Genomic DNA, 20,000 nt, shown 5'->3' with positions numbered 1-20,000 from the left:
GTCTCAAAGTTTCCATTCCCATCCAGTTCATCATGCACTGAAAGATTTGTATCAGTTTCTTCATTGTGCCTGCAGTGTTTCCTCTCAGGAACATCAGCCAGCACCTACCTGAAGGCGACTTTACCTGCAGCCACCTCACATATCGGCTTTTGTCATGAGTTAGGAGGAGGAGGAGGAGGAGGGGGAGGACATCGCGCTATTGTAATGGACCCTCACCTTGCAGGACGCCGTATCATTTGTACAGAATAGTCTGACGTCAATGCCCTGCCCTCCCTCCCTCCCTCCTCGTCTTCGGTTCGTGGAAACTTTTCTGGCCCGTCTTTGGTCTTCGATCAGATGGATGCGTGCGGTGCAGGCATTCCTCTGTGACAGGCATCTGGGATTGTTCTGTGCTTTCATACTTCAGGCGTTCGAATTGTTCTGTTTCTCATACATCAGATGTTTCAGTTGTTCTGTAGTTCTCATAATTCAGGCGTTAATTTAATTGGTCTGTACTTTTCATACTTAAGGCGTTTGAATTTGTTCTGTATATATCACACTTCAAGCGCATGGATTAATTGTTCTGTACTTTCATACTTCAGGCGTGTAATTTGTTCAGTACTCATCTTTCAGGCGTTTAATTTGTACTGTACTTGTCATAAGTGTTTCCGCATCTTCTACGAAGTTAATGAAAATAATTTTCGTACATTTTTATTTATTTCTTAATTTATTTTTTTTCTTTTTGTATTTCCTATTACCTTCTGTTACTGCTTTCAAATGATCACCTTATTCTTCGGAAACTTCAATTTCAAATCAGTGGCCCATTTTGTGGACTTATTCCATATGAATAGGGTTCATCTCTTGAATAATAATAAACACGTGAAAATTTGTTCCTCATGCCGTTTATCCGTTTGGTGTTTTTGGGCATCTTGAGCTGCAGTTTGTCAATGGACAATTTACTCTCTCTCTCTCTCTCTCTCTCTCTCAATCCTCTTCTCTCTCCTTCTCTCTCCCTCTCAACTAGCTTCTCTCTCTCTCTCTCTCTCCATTTAACACGATTTCATCTTAGTCATGGAAATAAAATCGTTGGTAAATTTTTATTGGTCAGCGCTCTTAAGTAGAAAAAATGCTGTGTAATATGAGGGCATATCCATTTCAGAGAGAGAGAGAGAGAGAGAGAGAGAGAGCCGGATATAAAAAGAGATCCTGTCCGTGTATGTATTTCTGTGATAGTGATGTGTATGCGGGGTCCTAAGGGGGGGGGGGGGGTAGGATCAGTGTGGGGAAGGGTATTATGCCCATTTCCCCCTCCCCTCTCCCACGACTTTCCATCCCCCTCCCCTATATCATGCCCAGCTCCTTTCCGAGTGTCCCTCTCCCCCTCCCATCCCTCTACCCGTTCCCCCTCCCCTCGCCCCCCTTCCCCCCCATCCCCCATTCCATGCCCAGTTCCCATCCGAAGTAGAGTCGGGGCCCGAGGTCGTGGGAACTTAGGGAAGATCGGAATGCCAAATGAATGGTTGGAAGGTGGTAATGGTCGGAGGATTCGGAACCTCCCTTTTTATCCCCTTCCCCTTCCCCCTTCCCATCAATCTCCTACCCCTATCTCTCACTCTCTGAACCACCCCCATCCCATTAATACCCTCAAACTCATCTCAATCTCATCTCACTCTTTATCCCCCTCCCTTCCATCCCTTACCCCTTATGTATCTCTCTCTTATCTGTATCACACCATCTCATTGATACCCTCCAACCCATCTCAATCTCATCTCCGCTTTTTATTTTTATCCCCCCTTTCCTACTTCCCCTACCCCTCCACGCCATCCTTCCATTCTCTCTCTCTCTCTCTCTCTCTCTCTCTCTCTCTCTCTCTCATCATCCCATTAATACCCTCAAACCCATCTCAATCTCATCTCAACCTCTCTCTGCTCATACCCACACCTTCGACTTGCATCGGCTAGCTTGCGCATAAGGGCGCTTACATACCCGCGCGCGTGCGCGCTCGCTGCCCAAAAGCGTGGAAACTGGCCTTGTCAGCAGGTTTGCCCCGTTTGGGGAATTGGGCCGCAAGAGTTAACTTATAGACTTTTCACGGATTAATTGGCTTTGTGATACCCTCCTCCTCCGCCTCTCTCTCTCTCTCTCTCTCTCTCTCTCTCTCTCTCTCAGGTACCATAGGTCTGGAATAAATGGTGATCAACCGTTCAGTGGTGAAGAGAATGCTGTTGAGTTATTTGATCAATAAGTGAAGTGATAAATTCTTCATAATGCTTACATTCATTTATGAAGGTAAACGAAGTATTGTTCTTGAATAGCTCTTTTTAGCTATATGGTGTTGTTTGCGTTGTATCTTGGAAAAAATATCTGTCAGTGACTAAACATGTCTGTAAACATGATGATATTCATTGTGAGAGATATATATAGTGTGTATGTGTTTTCTCGAGTTCATATTTTCCTTAGTAATTTCCTGTGTAGGATGTTCGTTCGCACGAGCATTTTGTCATCAGGTTTCAAAAGAATGTCTTCCGCTAAAATCCGTCTACTATTGTTTCATCGTCGTAAGTTTGATAAGCGAGTTTCAAATGGAAACATGTGTTCATGTGCATTTCGTCTTTTCAATATTCAGTGTACCTGTGTATGTATACCTGAATATTCATTCTCCTCCTCTTTTTTTTTTTTTTTTTTTTTTTTTTTTTTTTTTTTTTTTTTTTTTTTTTTTTTACCACCACCTTTGGTCATTGCATGCAGTCGGGTACCTGCCTCCCAAGTGGTTGTTCTCTGTGTCCTGGGTACGCGTTCTCTCTCTCTCTCTCTCTCTCTCTCTCTCTCTCTCTCTCTCTCTCTCTCTCTCTCTCAGGATTTAGCTTTAAGAGTTTTAAGAGATGAAGAAGGCATAAAATTTTCTCTCTCTCTCTCTCTCTCTCAGGGTTTTGGTTTAAGAGATAAAGGAAAAAAAGATGAAAAAAAAAAAAACCGTCACGCTTTGACCAGTTCTCTTTTCTCCTTTGTTTTATGGCCTGTTGCGTTAGTGGCGAAGTGTCCATTTGTTAACAAAAAAAGCAAAAGAAAAAAAAATATATAGACATGGCGATAAGGATTTCTATAATCTCGCGTTTACTGTTGTTTTGACGTTGTTCGATGTTGTTGCGACCGTGTTGTTTTAGTCATGACCGTGAGAAATAAATGTCTAGTTGTTCTGTTCAATCTGTTTTGAGTTCCCTTAGTTTGTAAGTTTTGTGAAATTCGCTCTCGATGTGAATATCTGTAGCTTAGGATAAAACGCCACTGAATCATTAAATTTCACGTTTCTCCGTAGGGATGTAGTGCCGTGTCGTCAGTGCACCTCATGCGGTGTAGTGTAGGCTTTACTTAAGGTCCTTTGCAGCGTCCCTTCGGCTTCTAACTGCAACTCCTTTCATTCCTTTTGTTATGCCTCCATTCATATTCTTTATTTAATCTTACTTGCAACTGCGAGATTTTCCTCCTGTTACGCCATTCAGACCATTTTTGCGTCAATTTCCCTTTCAGCGCTGAATGACCTCATAGGTCCCAGCGCTTGGCCTTAGGCGTAAATTCTATAGTATATTCTATTCGCATTTCGCGTTACCTGCTAATCAATTCTGGCACAGGTGGTAGAGGAAACTGAATTGTCTCGTCATTTGAACATTGGAGGTTCAGTAACAAGTACTTACAATTATTTAAGTCATTCTCATTATTCAGTATTGCAAAGGGTAACGTGTTTCCGACTTGTCCATCTGATTAAGAATGATATTTATGTAATTAGTATCATTCTTCAATACGCTTCTTTGTGTCGAAGTTCTCATTTCCAGAGGTCCTTTGTTCCTCACACCGTTCACCGTTGGTCAGTGGAAGAGTCTCCCTACTGAGGATATCGTGCAAATTCTTAAGTCCAAGCGAAGATGCGATGCATCACTACCCGAATTCAATGCTCTTTCTATTTTAATCACTTACTTACATTTTATAAGTAATTATATGTTAATTTGTTATTGTATATTGTAGTAAATTGATCTCTCTTTTTTGCATTTCCCAACACCTTTTGTTACTTCTTTCAAATGGTCGGCATATTCTTTGGAAGCTCGAATTTCAAGTCAGTGACCCCTCTGGTGGGCTTGTTCTTTATGAATGGCGTTCAACTTCTGAATAATAATAATAATAATAATAATAATAATAATAATATTTATGAGGGACATAAACTGACATTTAAGACAGTCTGGCGAGAATGTAGCGTTTATTACATATATAAAAAAAAACTTTGCATTGATGACATATGTAAAATTTCATGGACCGGATGTGGTTTGGCGAGACATGAGGGCTGTTTTTTTTTATTTATTTTTTTATTTTTTTTTTTATTTTTTTTTTTTAGGTTTTTTTTTTTTATTATTATTTTTCAGATTACCTTGAAATTGTTGAGGACCGAACTTTTTCGGGGTTTCATATGGGGTTCCTCGCCTGTTGCATATAAAGGGTCATTATTTGGGAAACTTGGAGAAACGGCGCTTTGATTTTAGACAGTTATTAAATTAATTTCACATTTGGTTAAAGCGGCAAGAATCGAAATCAAGAAAAAATACATTTGTTTATTGTGACTGAAAGGGTGAAGGGTGTCTTTTAAAATTCGTGATAATTATTTCCAAAGATTTAAAGTAATCATAGGCCCTACTTTACCATGCTAAGTCCGAGGTGATCTAGCGATTATTATTATTATTATTATTATTATTATTATTATTATTATTATTATTATTATTATTATTATTATTATTATTATTATTATTATTGAGCAAGCCTACCAGAGGGATCAGTGACTCAAATTCAAGCTTCCAAAGAATCTGGTGTTCATTGAAAGAAGCAACAGAAGGTAATAGAAAATACAGATCAGTTAGTAGAAAAAAAATCAATTTTTAAAAAAGCTAAAAATAAACTTGGATATTCTAATTTATGAAAAAATACACGGAAAAGATAGACTACGAAACATTTGTTTAAGAACCAGATCGTTTTGTCTATTATCAGCGAAGTCGCAGTTTTTGTCGAGTTACGACTTCATGAGTGTTTGTTCTCAAACCCTTGCTTTCATAATTATTATCCCGTTGCCTCACACGTCGGAAACGGGCATGAGGTCATCGGAAGACCCGGCGCTGACGTCTGTAGGATGTGCCTCCTGTTATTTTATAGTAATTTCTATTGTAATCTTATTTTTATTTTATTTTTCTTATTGTATTTTATTGAGTAATTTGATAGTTCTGCTTTGTATTTAGATAAGAAGTGTATTGTTTTATGAATTTTACTTGACTTGTTCATTCTGTATATTGTGTTCATTGTTTACAATTTATGTAGATTTACAGATCGCCAGCATAAGTCTCTTGTAAATTCAGCGTACCTCTCACGGTACACTATAGGCATTACTTAGGTTCTTCGCAGTGTGCCTTATAGCAGTAACCCCTTTCATTCCATTAACTCTGCCCGCATTCAAATTCTCTCTGCTCTCTTACTTTTCACCTTCCCCAACAATCGTTTCGTAGTTCATCTGCGAGGTTTACCTCCTGTTACACATTTAAAATCTTTTAACAGTCAGTTCTATTTCAAAGCTGAATGACCTCATAGGTCCTAGTGCTTGGCCTTTGGCCTAAATTTTATATTCCATTCCATTCTTGCTGTAAAGATGTCACCTTTTTGGTGATACACTTATTTCTTGAAATTTCCTGTTTTTATTAATAACTGGGGCCTTTTCCCGAGGGAACCTTTAGAACTTGAATGACGCTGTTCTTTGCAGGCTGTGATATAAGATTTCCTACATTGATTTCCACAGCTTTGTTCGTGTGTATAAGATTATTATTATTATTATTATTGTTATTATTATTATTATTATTGTTATTATTATTATGATTATTATTATTATTATTATTATTATTATTATTATTATTATTATTATTATTATTATTATTATTATTCAGGAGATAAACCCCATTCATATGGAACAAGCCCACCACATGGGTCACTGACTTGAAACTCAAGCTTTAAAAAAATATTGCGTTTATTAGAAAGAAATAATAGAAGATTATAGGAAAAACAGAATTATTAATATTATTATTAAAATGAACCCTATTCATATGGAACAAGCCCACCATAGTGGCCGATGCCTTGAAAATTTAGCTCCGAAAGATTATAATAGTGTTTATTTGAGAGAATTAACAGAAGGCAAGAGGAAATACACAAATTAGAGGTCACTTATCAGAAAAGAAAATACAAATCAATGAATAAATTGGTAAAAAAGTAAACAAAGGATTTAAGTAAAAGGAGAATTGTTTGCGTCTAGTCATGCACTGCGTCTTCGCTTGAAGTTTTAAGGTTCCAATTGCAAAGTCTCGTTGGTTGTTAATAATGTCTTTCCTTTAGTTTTTTTTTTTTCCTTTGTGTTTTTTTTGTCGATTACACGATTTTGTTTAATATTTTGCACTGTCATCCCTATCTCTCGTCTCGTCATTGCACGGGTTTTCCCTTGCAACACCTTAGCCTTGGATTGCTAGGGGAGGGAAAAAAAGGAGCCCTCGAAATTCAACTGGCAGAAATTTATCGTCAGACTTTTTGTCAGCCTTTTGTTTTTAACTCTCTCTCTCTCTCTCTCTCTCTCTCTCTCTCTCTCTCTCTCTCTCTCTCTCTCTCTCTCCTGTTCGTCAGGATGTAAGGCGAAACGGATTAGTTTTTCTCTTTTCTGTTTGACGGGATGAAAAGTGAAATTGAGTAGCGCTCTCTCTCTCTCTCTCTCTCTCTCTCTCTCTCTCTCTCTCTCTCTCTCTCTCTCTCTCGTTATTTTCCTACTTTTATGCGATGCCTTATTAAGAGTATAGTAGTTATTGTTGTCAATTATAATATTAATATAATTTACCCCTAATTAATAGTAGGGCGCGAATTTTGCGGTACTGAAAACGTCAAGGATTCCTTGCTGCAGTCGGTTTGAAAATGCTCTCTCTCTCTCTCTCTCTCTCTCTCTCTCTCTCTCTCTCTCTCTCTCTCTCTCTCAGACCGAGCTATCTAACGAGTACACAGTGTCCATTAACCTTTTCTTAACTGTGATTCGTGATTGCGGGTCGTTAACGAGGAGGAGTTTTGGGGGGAAGTTGAGGGGGGAGGGGGAGGGGGGGGGGAGGGGGATGGGGCTTATGGTGGTCTTTATTACCAGGTCGTTAGTTGATGCGGCGCACTTATTGCATACCGAGTAAACACCGGATAATTGTACCTATAATTAACAGAGCACGCGGAAGTGGCGGCGGTGTTTTCGACTGTAGGAGGATAGATAGCGAAGGATGAGCTCCAGGATATTATGAAGGATGAGAGGGGTTATTAAGGTTGAAGGCAGGATTGACGGAAGAGTCGAGGAAGGGCTGTGGGATATAGGACACGGGCCAGAAGTCGATGGATCAAGGTTGGAAGCAGGATCGAGCAGGCAATTGGGAAGGCTCGTAGGATATATTGGGTCGACTGATTAGGATTGTAAGCTGGATTGAAGGAGGAATTTGTGAAAGCAGGGTTGAGAAGGAAATTGGGAAGGATCCTAGGATATAGGAGGTCGAAGGATTTGGATTGGAAGGAGGATTGTTGAAGGAGGAATTTGGGAAAGCAGGACTGAGAAGGGAATAGGGAGGATCCTATAGGATATAGGAGGTCGGAGGATTCGGATTAACAGTAGGATTCAGAAGGGAATTGGCGAAGGGTTTCGGATATGGGAGAAAGCAGGATTGATGGGAGAATTGGGGAAGGATCGTAGGATATTAGATAGAGGTCGAAGGATTAAAATAGTAAGTAGAATTGAGAAGAGTATTTGGGAAAGATCCTAGGATATAGGATTAAGATTGAAAGCAGGATTGAGAGGAGAATTGGGGAAGGATGAAAGGAAGTAGGAAGCTTGACAAAAGTCGAAGGATTAAGATTGACATCGTGATTGAAGATATCTTTATATTACATGATATATTACATGGCACATCCTTCTTCTGATGTATTGGTGCCTTTTTTTTAATTTTTTGTCGAGTGGTTTGTTTTCAATAAATAAACTTAGGTTAAATGAAGTCTCTTGATCTCAGTCACGCGATTTCAGTTAGTTTCACAGTGATATATTAACTTCTGTGTAGGAGGATGTTTATTTAGATATATATTGAATATTAATTTATCTGGTTATTAATATACATTTACACTGACATTGTTATTTTGTAGATACTTCCGGCATCGAGCATTATTTCAAACTTATAAGGAGCAAATCACCTGAAGACATTTGTAATCTGGTTGAATTTTTCCCAAATTCGAATATTTATAAAAAAAAATGAATAAGGGATTTAGCATTATTGAGGTACTTTCCAGTTATTATTATTATTATTATTATTATTATTATTATTATTATTATTATTATTATTATTATTATATATGGTGTTCATTCGAAGGAAGTACTGAAGGGAAAGGAAATGCAGGAAGAAGAGGTCAGTTATTAAAAAAAACATAAATTAAAAAATAATAAAAATATAATTAAATTATTAAAATACAAGAAGACTTGTATTATTATTATTATTATTATTATTATTATTATTATTATTATTATTATTAGTTATTATTATTAAATTATTATATTATTATTATATAACTAGATGTAACTTGAGGAAAATCTTTCCGCTCTCAGGATATTCGTATAATCCGGCCCTTTTATAATTATTCCCCAGAGCGGTTTTATTTAAGAGGTCACGAAACTTCCCTCTCAACCCCATTTGCAGCTTCGTAAGGTTGTCAGATTAGGCCCTGATGCTTTTTGCTTGTCGTCTTCGTCCCCCCCCCCCCTTCATCCGTTACATACTGTAGTTTCATCATATAAGTATGTATGTATTTGTATATTCACACACACACTCATATATATATATATATATATATATATATATATATATATAATTTGGGAACAAAAAATTAAAGTTAGCTGTGGAGTGTATGTTCACAGTTATGAATATCTCTCTCTCTCTCTCTCTCTCTCTCGTCTCTCTCTTTCTCTCTCTCTCTCGTCTCTCTCTCTCTCTCTCTCTCTCCCCAAGTGATGTTCCTTGCTGATGTTTGGAAGTTCCTTGGTTTCGGTGTAAATAGATAGGCGCCATTATGATCGATCCCGTCTGCATGATTGTTGCGTAACCTTAGGTCTAATATACTTGCAGGTGATCTGCAGTTAGTGTTCAGGTTTCACAGAAGTTAAAATATTCTAAGTTTAAATTTCTTCATAATATTTTGAATTTTGTTTTCAACCTCTGTTGCTATTGGTTGCCTGGTCTTTGGTTGTGATTCTGTCATTATTACCTTAATCGTATTCTCCTTGCATCTTAATACATTATTATCAATTTGTTAATTAATAATTTTTTAATAAGTGACATCTCTTCTTTATGCTTTCTGCATTTCCTTTTACCTTCTTTTATTTCCTAATGAGCCCCATATTATATTTAAGCTTGAATTTCTATTTAATGACCCCTTTAGTGGGCTTGTTGTTCATCAACTGAATAATAATAATAATAATAATAATAATATAATAATTTACGAAGGTTCTTTTATCGTCACTTCTGCCCCTAGCTGTCCCTTTCATTCCTTTTACTGCTCCTCCCTTCATATTCTCTTCCACGTTCCATGGATATATATATATATCAATCTATATATATTAATATATATATAATAATTTATATATATATATAGATATATATATATATATATTTAATGATATATATAATTATATAATATATATAATATATAGGTAAATGTTAATTATATATTACATACATACACATGTTTCTGTGAACTTTCTTGTAGTAGCCCAGTGAAGTAGGTGACCCAAAGTTGACATACGTATATGATTCTGTGAAGTATCTGATGTAGTAGCCTAGTGAAGGAGCTGACCCAAAGTGGAGAGAGAGAGAGAGAGAGAACGAACTCAGGTAAGGGGGAGGAGCTTGGGAGTTTTGCCTGGAAAAAAGGGGGCGTGGCATGAAAGCGTGTGTTCTTCCGAGGGGAGAAAGGGGACGGATTGCGTAGGATAGAAATCTCATAGGCCCAAGCAAGAGGTCCCCTTCCGAATTCAAAGTATCATAAACTTCCTTTTGATTTTTCAGTTGCCGGGTTAATGAGTGCTTTCGTTTGGGCATATTTTTGTTTATTTTATTTTATTTATTTATATACATTTTGTATTTTGCAATTGCCGGATTAACGAGTGCTTCCGTTTGGTCTCAAGTATACCGCGGAGTTGTTTAATGTTTATTCTGGTCTTCTGGTTTTCTTTTGATGTTAAGTAGCGACGAATTATTAGGACGAATTGGGTGAATTAGCCTTTGGGGAAGGCGAGTCTTGAATGAAGAAGCCCTCGTCTGTGGGTGTTTGTTTCGATGGACCAATGAAGACATCATCAACGCAAGTGGCGTGATGAGTTCTGGAGTGGTGGTGTATGATAGGGCGAGTTCGAAACGTTGGGGGGGTGGGGGTTGGGGGGGGGATTGAGGATTTGAGGGGGGTTGTTATATCGTGATGGGAGGAGCCAAATTGGTTAGAGTACGGGGAGAGGGGTGGGGAGAATATTGGAGGGGTTGAATCCAAGAAGGGGAAAGGTGGGGGAGAGGAGAAAAGGGCGGGTTGGGGGGGGGGGGGGGGGTGTCGCGTGCCGCGGGCTCCAGGTTTTAGCCCTCCCAGCCACACGACATCTAAAGACTACTACTACTTCTACTACTACTACTACTGCCGCCGATACCCCCTACCCCATCCCCCTCCCCCAAACCCACACCCCTTATACCCCTCCCTACCTACCCTTCCTTCAGCAACTCACGCGCCCTTCAGCGAACAGCCCCTCCCCCTTCCCCTCCCCCCTTCCCCTTCCACGCCCCGTCCCCCTCGACGTACGTTTGTCTGCTGTGCTTCTCTCGTGGGGGTCGGGGACCATTAGTATTAGTTCTTGCTCTTTGGTGCTGCTGTTCTGCAGCGGCGACTTCTTCGTCATCGTCATCATAATCTCCTTCTTCGCCTTCTTCGTCTCGTGGACGATTCTGTGGAGAAGAAGAAGCTGAGATCGGTCCGCATCCGTCAGGTTTTTTTTTTTTTTTTTTTTTTTCCCGCCTCTGACAAATTGTTGTATTTGAACCTCCCCTTCGGCGCACGGTGATCGTTAATAATTGTCAATTGGAATGACCCTTGATCAGGGAAGGAGAAGAGGAGAAGAAGAAGACTGCCTGGCGCCCTCCTCCTCCTCCTCCATCTCCTCCTCCTCCGCCGCCACCTCCTCCACGCTCGCTCATTACCGTCATTTATAACCAGAAGTCATTTGATTCTCCTTTAGAAAACTTTTACTTATCCTTTTATACAGAGGACAAGGCTCTTCCTAACGCCCTCACGACCGTCATTTGTAACCAGTATAGTCATTTAATCTCCTCCTGAAAACTCTTATCTTTTTATCCTTTTACCAAAATTCATTTTAATCCCTGTGAAAACTCTTAATTAGCCATTTATTCTATTACCAGCAATCACTGAACTCCCTTTTGAAAATTCGTACTCATCTCTTAATCTATGACCAGTAGACTCTTGCTTATCCCTGTCATCTTTTACGCCCTTTTATTCGTCATTTTTCGCCGGATTGGAGAGCGAGCTGCGGGGCGCTACCTAATTGACTTGCATTAGTTGGCCAGTGAGTGTCCTTTTCGGCCAAATCGGCGGATGACGAATGCCGAGACAGAGACAGCGACTGTGAATGACTGACTGACTGGCGTGATATCGGGGCATGTATCATGGCCGCAGAGTCGTCCCCTGTATTTTTGTCCATTTTTAGTCTGAGAGGAAGTGAAAAGGAGGAGGAGGAGGAAGTGAGAGGAAGAAGGGGAGGGAGATTTGTGGATTTGATATATGCGTTTTTTTTTTTTTTTTTATTTTTTTTTTTTTTATTTCCTTTCATTACCTGTGAAAGTGGCCCACCGCCGCCGCCGTCGACCTTGCCATCATCGTGTTTAAACGGGCTTTGATATAAAAGTGTTCGTAATTGTTTGATAGATAAGTGTTCGTAATTGTTTCCTACTTCAGTTGTTCACAGTTTCAATGACGGTTCTGTGATTATTGTACTCTGTGGTTCTTTACTCTTCCGATTTTTTTTTTTTTTGAGGGGTGCTTTATTTAAATGTTCGTGTTGGAATTTTATTATTGTTCTTACTTCATTATTATTATTATTGTTATTATTATTATTATTATTATTATTATTATTATTATTATTATTATTATTATTGGCGTTATTTAAATGTTCGCAGTGGTGTTTTATCGGTCTTACTGCGTTATTATTATTATTATTATATTATTATTATTATTATTATTATTATTATTATTATTATTCAGAAGAGGAGCCCTATATGTAATGGAACAAGGCCACTTGACTTGAAATTGAAGCTTCCAACGAATACGCTGTTCATTTGAAAGAAGCAACAGAATTTGTAACGGAATGCGAAATAGAAAATACAGAAAGAAGAGGTCTCTTACTAGAAAATAAAAAAGATAAACGGCCAAATTGATAAATATATAGATAAAAATATAAATGATTAAAAATACAAGGAGAATGGTTTTAGGGAAGTTATGCACTTGCATTCATATATTACGTGGTGTGTCCTGTTTACCGAAGATATCTGTCATTGGGGAAAAAAATAAATTACCAAATTAATAAATTACGAAATAAAAAATAACTTATCAAAATACAATGAGACTCGTTTTGAGAGTTGTAATTCATTGCATTGGAGGTATCAACGTGGTTTCTTGTTTACCTGACGGGATTCCTGTTTGAGAAATTAAATAATCCATCTGTTTTTAATTTATTATTGTGCGAAGTTGCTTGCCAGCGTCGCGTGAGCAATTGCCTGGTAATTGTGATTCATTACTTAATACCCCGAGTCTTTTTAGGCGACGTAATGAGGCGATTGCATTTGCTGTGATAGTTTAAAGGTACCATTCATTATTATTTTGGGGATTATTATAATTGTTCTTTTTTTGACGTTTGATGTAGCATTGGATGAAAAATACTCTTGAATTTTAATGTAGCGTTGGATAAAAAATTCTGTAGAATTTAAAATAGCATTGGATGGAAAATTCTCTAGGAATTTAATGTACCATTGGATGAAAAATTCCCTAAAATTTTAATGTAGCATAGAATGGAAAATACTTTAGAATATGTACTAGAATTGTAATAAAGAATTTGATGGAAAATGAACTAGAATTATAATGTAGCATCGAATAAAAATCCCCTATAATTGTAATAAGCATTAGATGAAAAATGTCCAGAATTGTAGTAAATTAGATGAAAGTTGCTCTAGAATTGTAATAGAGAATTGGATGAAAAATAGTTTAAACATGCTCTTGAATTGCAATGTAGCATTGAGTGTAAAATGCTTTAGAATTTTATTGCAACATTAAGTGAAAATAGCAATAGAATTTTAATGTAGCATCGAGTGAAAAATGGTCTAGAATTTTTATGTAGCATTGAGAGAAAAATGCTCTAGAACTTTAATGTAGCATTGTGTGAAAAAATGCTCTATATTTTAAATATAGCAGTAGGTGAGAAATTACCTCTAAATTTGATATAACGTTGAGTGAAAAATGCTCTAAAATTTTGATGTAGCACTGGATAAAAAATGCTTTAGAATTGCAACATAGCATTGAATTAAAATTACTCTAGAATTTTAAAATATCATAGGGTATAAAGTGCTCCATGATTTTAATGTAGCATTTTGTAAAAAATGCTTTATAATTTAAATATAGCATTAGGTAAAAAATTACGTTGAATTTAGTATAGCATTGGGTGAAAAATGCTCTAGAATGTTAATGTAGCATTGAGTAAAAAATGCTATTGAATATTAATATAGCGTCGGATGAAAAATGCTTTAGAATTGCAATATAGCATTGAATTTAAAATGCTCTAGAATTTTAATATAGCATTGAGTGAAAAAACCGTTAGAATTCTAATATAGCATTGAGGAAAAAACCGCTAGAATTTTAATATAGCATTGAGGAAAAACCCGCTAGAATTTTAATATAGCATTGGGTGAAAGAACGCAAGAATTTTAATATAGCATTGGGTGAAAGAACGCAAGAATTTTAATATAGCATTGGGTGAAAACCGCTAGAATTTTAATATAGCATTGGGTGAAAAAAAAGCTAGAATTTTAATATAGCATTGGGTGAAAAATGCTGTAGAATTTTAACATAGCAATGGGTGAAAAATGCTTTAGAATAGCAATATAAATTGGATGAAAAATGTTCTAGAATATGCTCTATGCTCAAGGATTATAATATAGCTTTGGATGAACAATGCTCTAGAATTTTGATATAGCATTGGGTGAAAAATTATCTACATTTGTAACAAGAAATTGGAAGAAAATTGCGCTAGAATTTTAATATGTATACATCGGATGTAAATGTTATGTTAACGTGCATCTCTCTCCAAGTAATCGGGCTCTCTCTCTCTCTCTCTCTCTCTCTCTCTCTCAGTAATTTTGTAGATATCATAGTCGATTTTTTTAAATCCCTTTAAAATTATTTTCTTCGGAATTAAATGTTATGTTGTTACCGTACATCTCTCCCCAAATAACTTTTACTCTCTCTCTCTCTCTCTCTCTCTCTCTCTCTCTCTCTCTCTCTCTCTCTCTCTCTCTCTCATATAGTTATATAATTTCGTAGTCACCTTAGTCGGTTTTTGCTTTTGTGTTCCGATGTAAATAATCTCTCTCTCTCTCTCTCTCTCTCTCTCTCTCTCTCTCTCTCTCTCTCTCTCTCTCTCTCTCCCCTGATGGGTTTAGCGGCGACTATTAGGATGTAATGCTTTTCGGCCATCATGCAGATGAGTTGCATCATCTTTGTGTCTTGTTAAATCATGATAAATCGCGATCTTCCGCTAATGCTGATGAATGGAGCGTTAAAAGCCCTTCAGCTTTTTTTTTTTCTTCTTTTTTTCGGGGGTAAAACTTTGTGGTTTATACTTTATTTTGTAGCTTGTTATTGCCTAGGTTTTAGTCTTCTGGTTTATGAAACGGTCCCTTGAGGTTTTTGTTATTTAAATTCTCAGGATTTTTTTTCCTATTTTAGATTTGTATCGTATGTTGTAAACTTCTGTTTCTGCTTCTGGTTCTGCCGAAGTTTTATTATTATTATTTAAATTCACTTTTATTTACTCATATTTTTTTCATTTACTCGTATTTTTTGATGATTTTTTATGGCGATCTTCCGCTAATACCGATGAATGGAGCGTTAAAAGCCCTTTAAGTGTTATTTTTTTTTTAAGGGACAAAAATTTTAGATTGGGATCGTATTTCGTAAGATTTTGATTATGCCTTTGGTTCTGCAGAGGTATTTTTTCTGTTTTATGTAATGGTCTCTTGAGGTTTATTTAAATGTAATATTATATACTAATGTTTTATAAAGTTTTTTTTTCGATCTTCCGTTAATGTGGATAAATGGAGCGTTAAAGAAAAGTTCGTCAATGCTAAAAATTTTAGATCTGTATTTCTTAAGCTGCTCCTGCTTCCCTTTCCGCCTCTGTCTAGGGTTTTATGAAAGATTCTCCGTTTTACTTATTGAATGCACGTTTATATACTTGGGCCTTTTTTTTTGACGTACGTGAGAAATTGTGTAGACATTTTTTGAGATTTTCGTTATTTAAATGAACTTTTATATAACCCCCATCCTTTTTTTTCGTACTTGGAAAGTTACTTAGATGCTTAATGACTGCCAGACTTGTTTCGTACTAATGAATTGACTTGTTAAATAATAATTTTGTTGCTTTGCTTTATAATTAAATTCCCCAATTATTTTTGTATCATCGCATTTTCTTTTATTTTGACATACGCGTAAGGTGAAGTTCTTTAGATACTGAATGACTGCCCAGGTTTCTTGTTTCGTAAGAATGAACTCTTGTGTTCAAATAATAATCTTGTTGCTGTATAATAAAAATCCACAATTATATAAATAAGTGGTATTATTTGTAAAAAAATAAGTTAAAAACATGTTCCTCCTCAGTGTTTATGTTAAATTTTTTTTTTCAAAGCCTTTGTTTTTATGTTACAAAATGTTACAAATATTACAATTTACCATATAATTATGGATTTATATTATACAACAATTTTTCACGATATTGTGAATTTTTTATTAATCCCGTGCTTATCTCTGTCTTGCTTTGTAGTGTTAGTATTTATCGTGAATTTTCTGCGTTGCAGGTTGCAAATAAAATTAGTCTTTAGTGGTAGTTGGAAATATATATAAGCCAGTAATAATAATAAAATGAAGACTGTGATAATAACAATAATAATAATAATGTGCCGCCTAAAACCTGACGTTTATTTCATCATCATAATAATAATAATAATAATAATAATAATAATAATAATAATAATAATAATAATAATGTGCCGTTTAAGACGACGTTTTATTTTTAACGATGACTTAGAAATACCTTCAAAGCATGGTGATGTTTATTCCTCACGATGATTTATAAATACCCCAAGAGTATGTTGACGTTTATTTCTAAAGATGACGTATAAATACCTTCAAAGTATGTTGACTATTATTTTGTGTAAAAATGACGTATAAATGCCTCTAAAGTATGTTGACGTTTATTTCTGACGATAGCGTATAAATGCCTCCAAAATATGTTGACGGTTATTTGTAACAGTGACGTTTACAAATAGCTCCAAAGTATGTTGACTTTTATGATGTATAAATATATCTAAAGAAAGCAGACGTGTATGATGTATAAACACATCCAAAGTATGCTCACGTTTAATTTTAACGAGGACGTCTAAATGCATCCAAACTATATTTCACCAAAAAATGTGAGGAATGCGCGTGTGTGTATTTATGTGCTACGTCTTTCTCTTTCTTCCGACTTTGACATCCATTATGCACCTTCTTCTTCTTCTTCTTTTTCATCTTTTTCTCGGTGTTTGGAATGAAGGCTTCTTATTCGTCGCATGTAAATAACGTGCTAAGCGCCGTGCAGCACGACACTCATTTGTCTGGCGGGGCAGTGATGGTTATCACTTGGCATTTTGCTGAGAGAGGAGAGAATGATAAGGAGAAGAGAGAGAGCGAGAGAGAGAGAGAGAGAGAGAGGAGAGAGAGAGAGGGGGGGGGCTATTTAGATTTGTTGATTATGGGTTAAGTGTTCTTTGGAATAATGTTACGTTGGTCAATTGGGCATTTAGAGAGAGAGAGAGAGAGAGAGAGAGAGAGAGAGAGAGAGAGTTAATTAGATTTCTTTATTGTCAGGTAATTGTTCTTTGAAATAATATGCTTAATGTAGTATAAATAACAGTTATTTGTAATTTACGCACATGTATGTATAGTGTGTTTTGCTGTGCGTAAATGCTTGCACACATTAATATGACCTTTATATATATATATATATATATATATATATATATATATATATATATATATATATATATACATATACATACATATATATATATATATACATATACATACATACATATATATATATATATATATATATATATATATATATATATATATATATATATATATATAATATATATATATATATATATATATATACATACACACACACATATATATATATATATATATATATATATATATATATATATAAATATATATATACATAATATATATATATCTATAATATATATATCATATATATATATATATATATATATATATATATATATATATATATATATATATATACATATGTGTGTCGTGCAGTTAAACACACGCATTCATGAACATGAAGGCATTATTTAAAACATATTTTAATAATTATTTCTTTGTTATTTCACCCTTTGGTATCCCTATATTGTGACGCCGCCGACTGTATCGGAGTTACGCGATTGTGTATTTCATTTATCAGGTCTTCATACATCCCATTTCAGAGAATGTCGACAGGCGTAACAACGATTAAATCTTTTATTAGCCTATTAGGTGCAGCAATTTGAATGCTTTCGAAATTCCCTTCTTTGCTTTGCTTTATTGCCTCCGTTTCTATACTCTGGTCGATCATACGTCGGTATTTTTATACTTTTTTTTCAGATCATTTATACATCGGTTTATTTTATACAGTTTTCAGATCTAGATACATGGGTAAATTTATAAATATTTAGATCATTTATATGATTTTTAGATCATTCACAGGCATCGGTATACTAGTTATACTATTTTCAGATCATTCATACTTTGGCATACTTATACAATCTTCAGACCTTTCATACTTTGTGGTATATTTATACAATTTTCAGATGTTAGATACATGGGTATATTTACACAATTTTTAGATCATTCATACATAGGTAAATCTATATAATTTTCAAATCATTCATACATCGTTATATTTATACTTATACAATTTTCAGATTATCCGTACGTCGGTATATTTATAGTGTTCAGTTCATCCATAATGGGTAAACATATACAATTTTCAGATCTTAGGTAAATGAGCAAATTTATACGCTTTTCAGATCATCCGTACCTTGGTGAATTAAAAAAAATTACAGATCGTTCATTCATCGATACATTTATACAATGCGCTATTTTGGATTTTGCAAATTGCACCTGGTGCAAATTTTTCACTTTTTATTTTTATGCTGATCTTATCTAAGGGAACGGTAGTGTTTTAATGTTTATTGACTTAATCATTTAATTTATTAATAACTTATTTTTTTTAATAAGTGACCTCTTCTTTCTATATCTACCATTGCCTTCTGTTATTTTTTGGCCCCTGTGGTCTTGTTCTATATGAATATGGTTTATTTTCTGAATGATAATAATAATAATAATAATTGTTTATTATATTATTGTTCAGTAGTTTATTATTTGAACTTGTATTTTTGAAGTTAGATTTTGGACAGTTCAGTTTGTTTTGTCCTACGTAAAGACCACAGCAGCGTATCTGCAGTTTTGTTATGGTCTCGCTTATTTTAATTGTTTAAAGAAGGGGAGGATGTGGGAGGGAAAGAAGGGAGGAGGAGGAGAGGATATGAGGAGGAAATAAGGAGAGAGTATAAGAAAGAGGGAGAGGATATGAGAAAAAAGGAAGAAATAAGGAGAGAATAAGAGAAGGAAGGAAGGAGGGAATATGATAAAGAAAGAAGGAATGGATATGAGATGGAAAGAAGGATAGGAAGGAGGCGAGGAAGTGAAAGGGAAATAAGGAAGAAGGGAGAAAGAGCGGAAGAAGAAGAAGAAGAGTAGTAACAGAAGGAGAAGCGTATCGCAGCAGCAGGGGTTATGTAAAGGTTGTGGATATTGTGTTAACGAGGGGAGGATATATAGAGCTATTGATCACGGCCAGTATAGCGTGTACTGCCAGTTTGCCCAGCGAACAGTTGTGATGGACAGGTGGGCGGGCGGTTCTGCTGTTCCGCTCTCGCTCTTCCACATCTCCTAATCTAACCAATTCCCCCCTCCTCCTCCCCCTCCTCCATTATTCTAGGTTTGTTCGGACTACCCCCTCTACCGTACGCCTTCCTTCCTCTAATCCCCTCCCTCCTCCCCCCCCCTCTCTCTCTCTCTCTCTCTCTCTCTCTCTCTCTCTCTCTCTCTCTCTCTCTCTCTCTCTCTTTTTCTTTAACTAGTTCTGTCTTTTTATCACTTATGTTCTTGTATTCGGTCAACCGCGTTATTTACCGTTTTTTACTTTATTTTTTTTTTAACTAGTGCTGTCTTCCTTTTATCCCTTGCTCTCTTTCAGTGGTCAGCTTCTCAGCTCAAACTGAGGGACCAGCGTTCTAATCCCGAATAGTGAGAGGAGGTTCCAAATTGGTAGATTGATTGATTTACGGTGACGAAAACTGGTGTTACAGCAGTTTCCTAAATCCGGCGTTAGTGAGGTAGATATCTGGTTGTTAGACGACTGTTGTGGGGGGTCGCAGTTAGCGATGAGCGAATATAGAAAAGGGACCAAAATATGGTGAGGGTGGGGGACTTTTATTTTTTCATGATGAAACGTAAAC

General features: G+C 36.0%; 1 protein-coding gene across 1 annotated transcript in view; it reads left to right on the top strand.

Annotated features, from left to right (window-relative positions):
- LOC135206206 (aryl hydrocarbon receptor nuclear translocator homolog) overlaps positions 1–20,000 on the top strand; it is a 180,697-nt gene that overhangs the window by 21,488 nt on the left and 139,209 nt on the right.

Source organism: Macrobrachium nipponense, chromosome 29 (assembly GCF_015104395.2).
Source record: "Macrobrachium nipponense isolate FS-2020 chromosome 29, ASM1510439v2, whole genome shotgun sequence".
In the NCBI taxonomy this organism is placed as follows: Eukaryota; Metazoa; Arthropoda; class Malacostraca; order Decapoda; family Palaemonidae; genus Macrobrachium; species Macrobrachium nipponense.
This window is presented reverse-complemented; position numbering and strand designations above follow the sequence as displayed.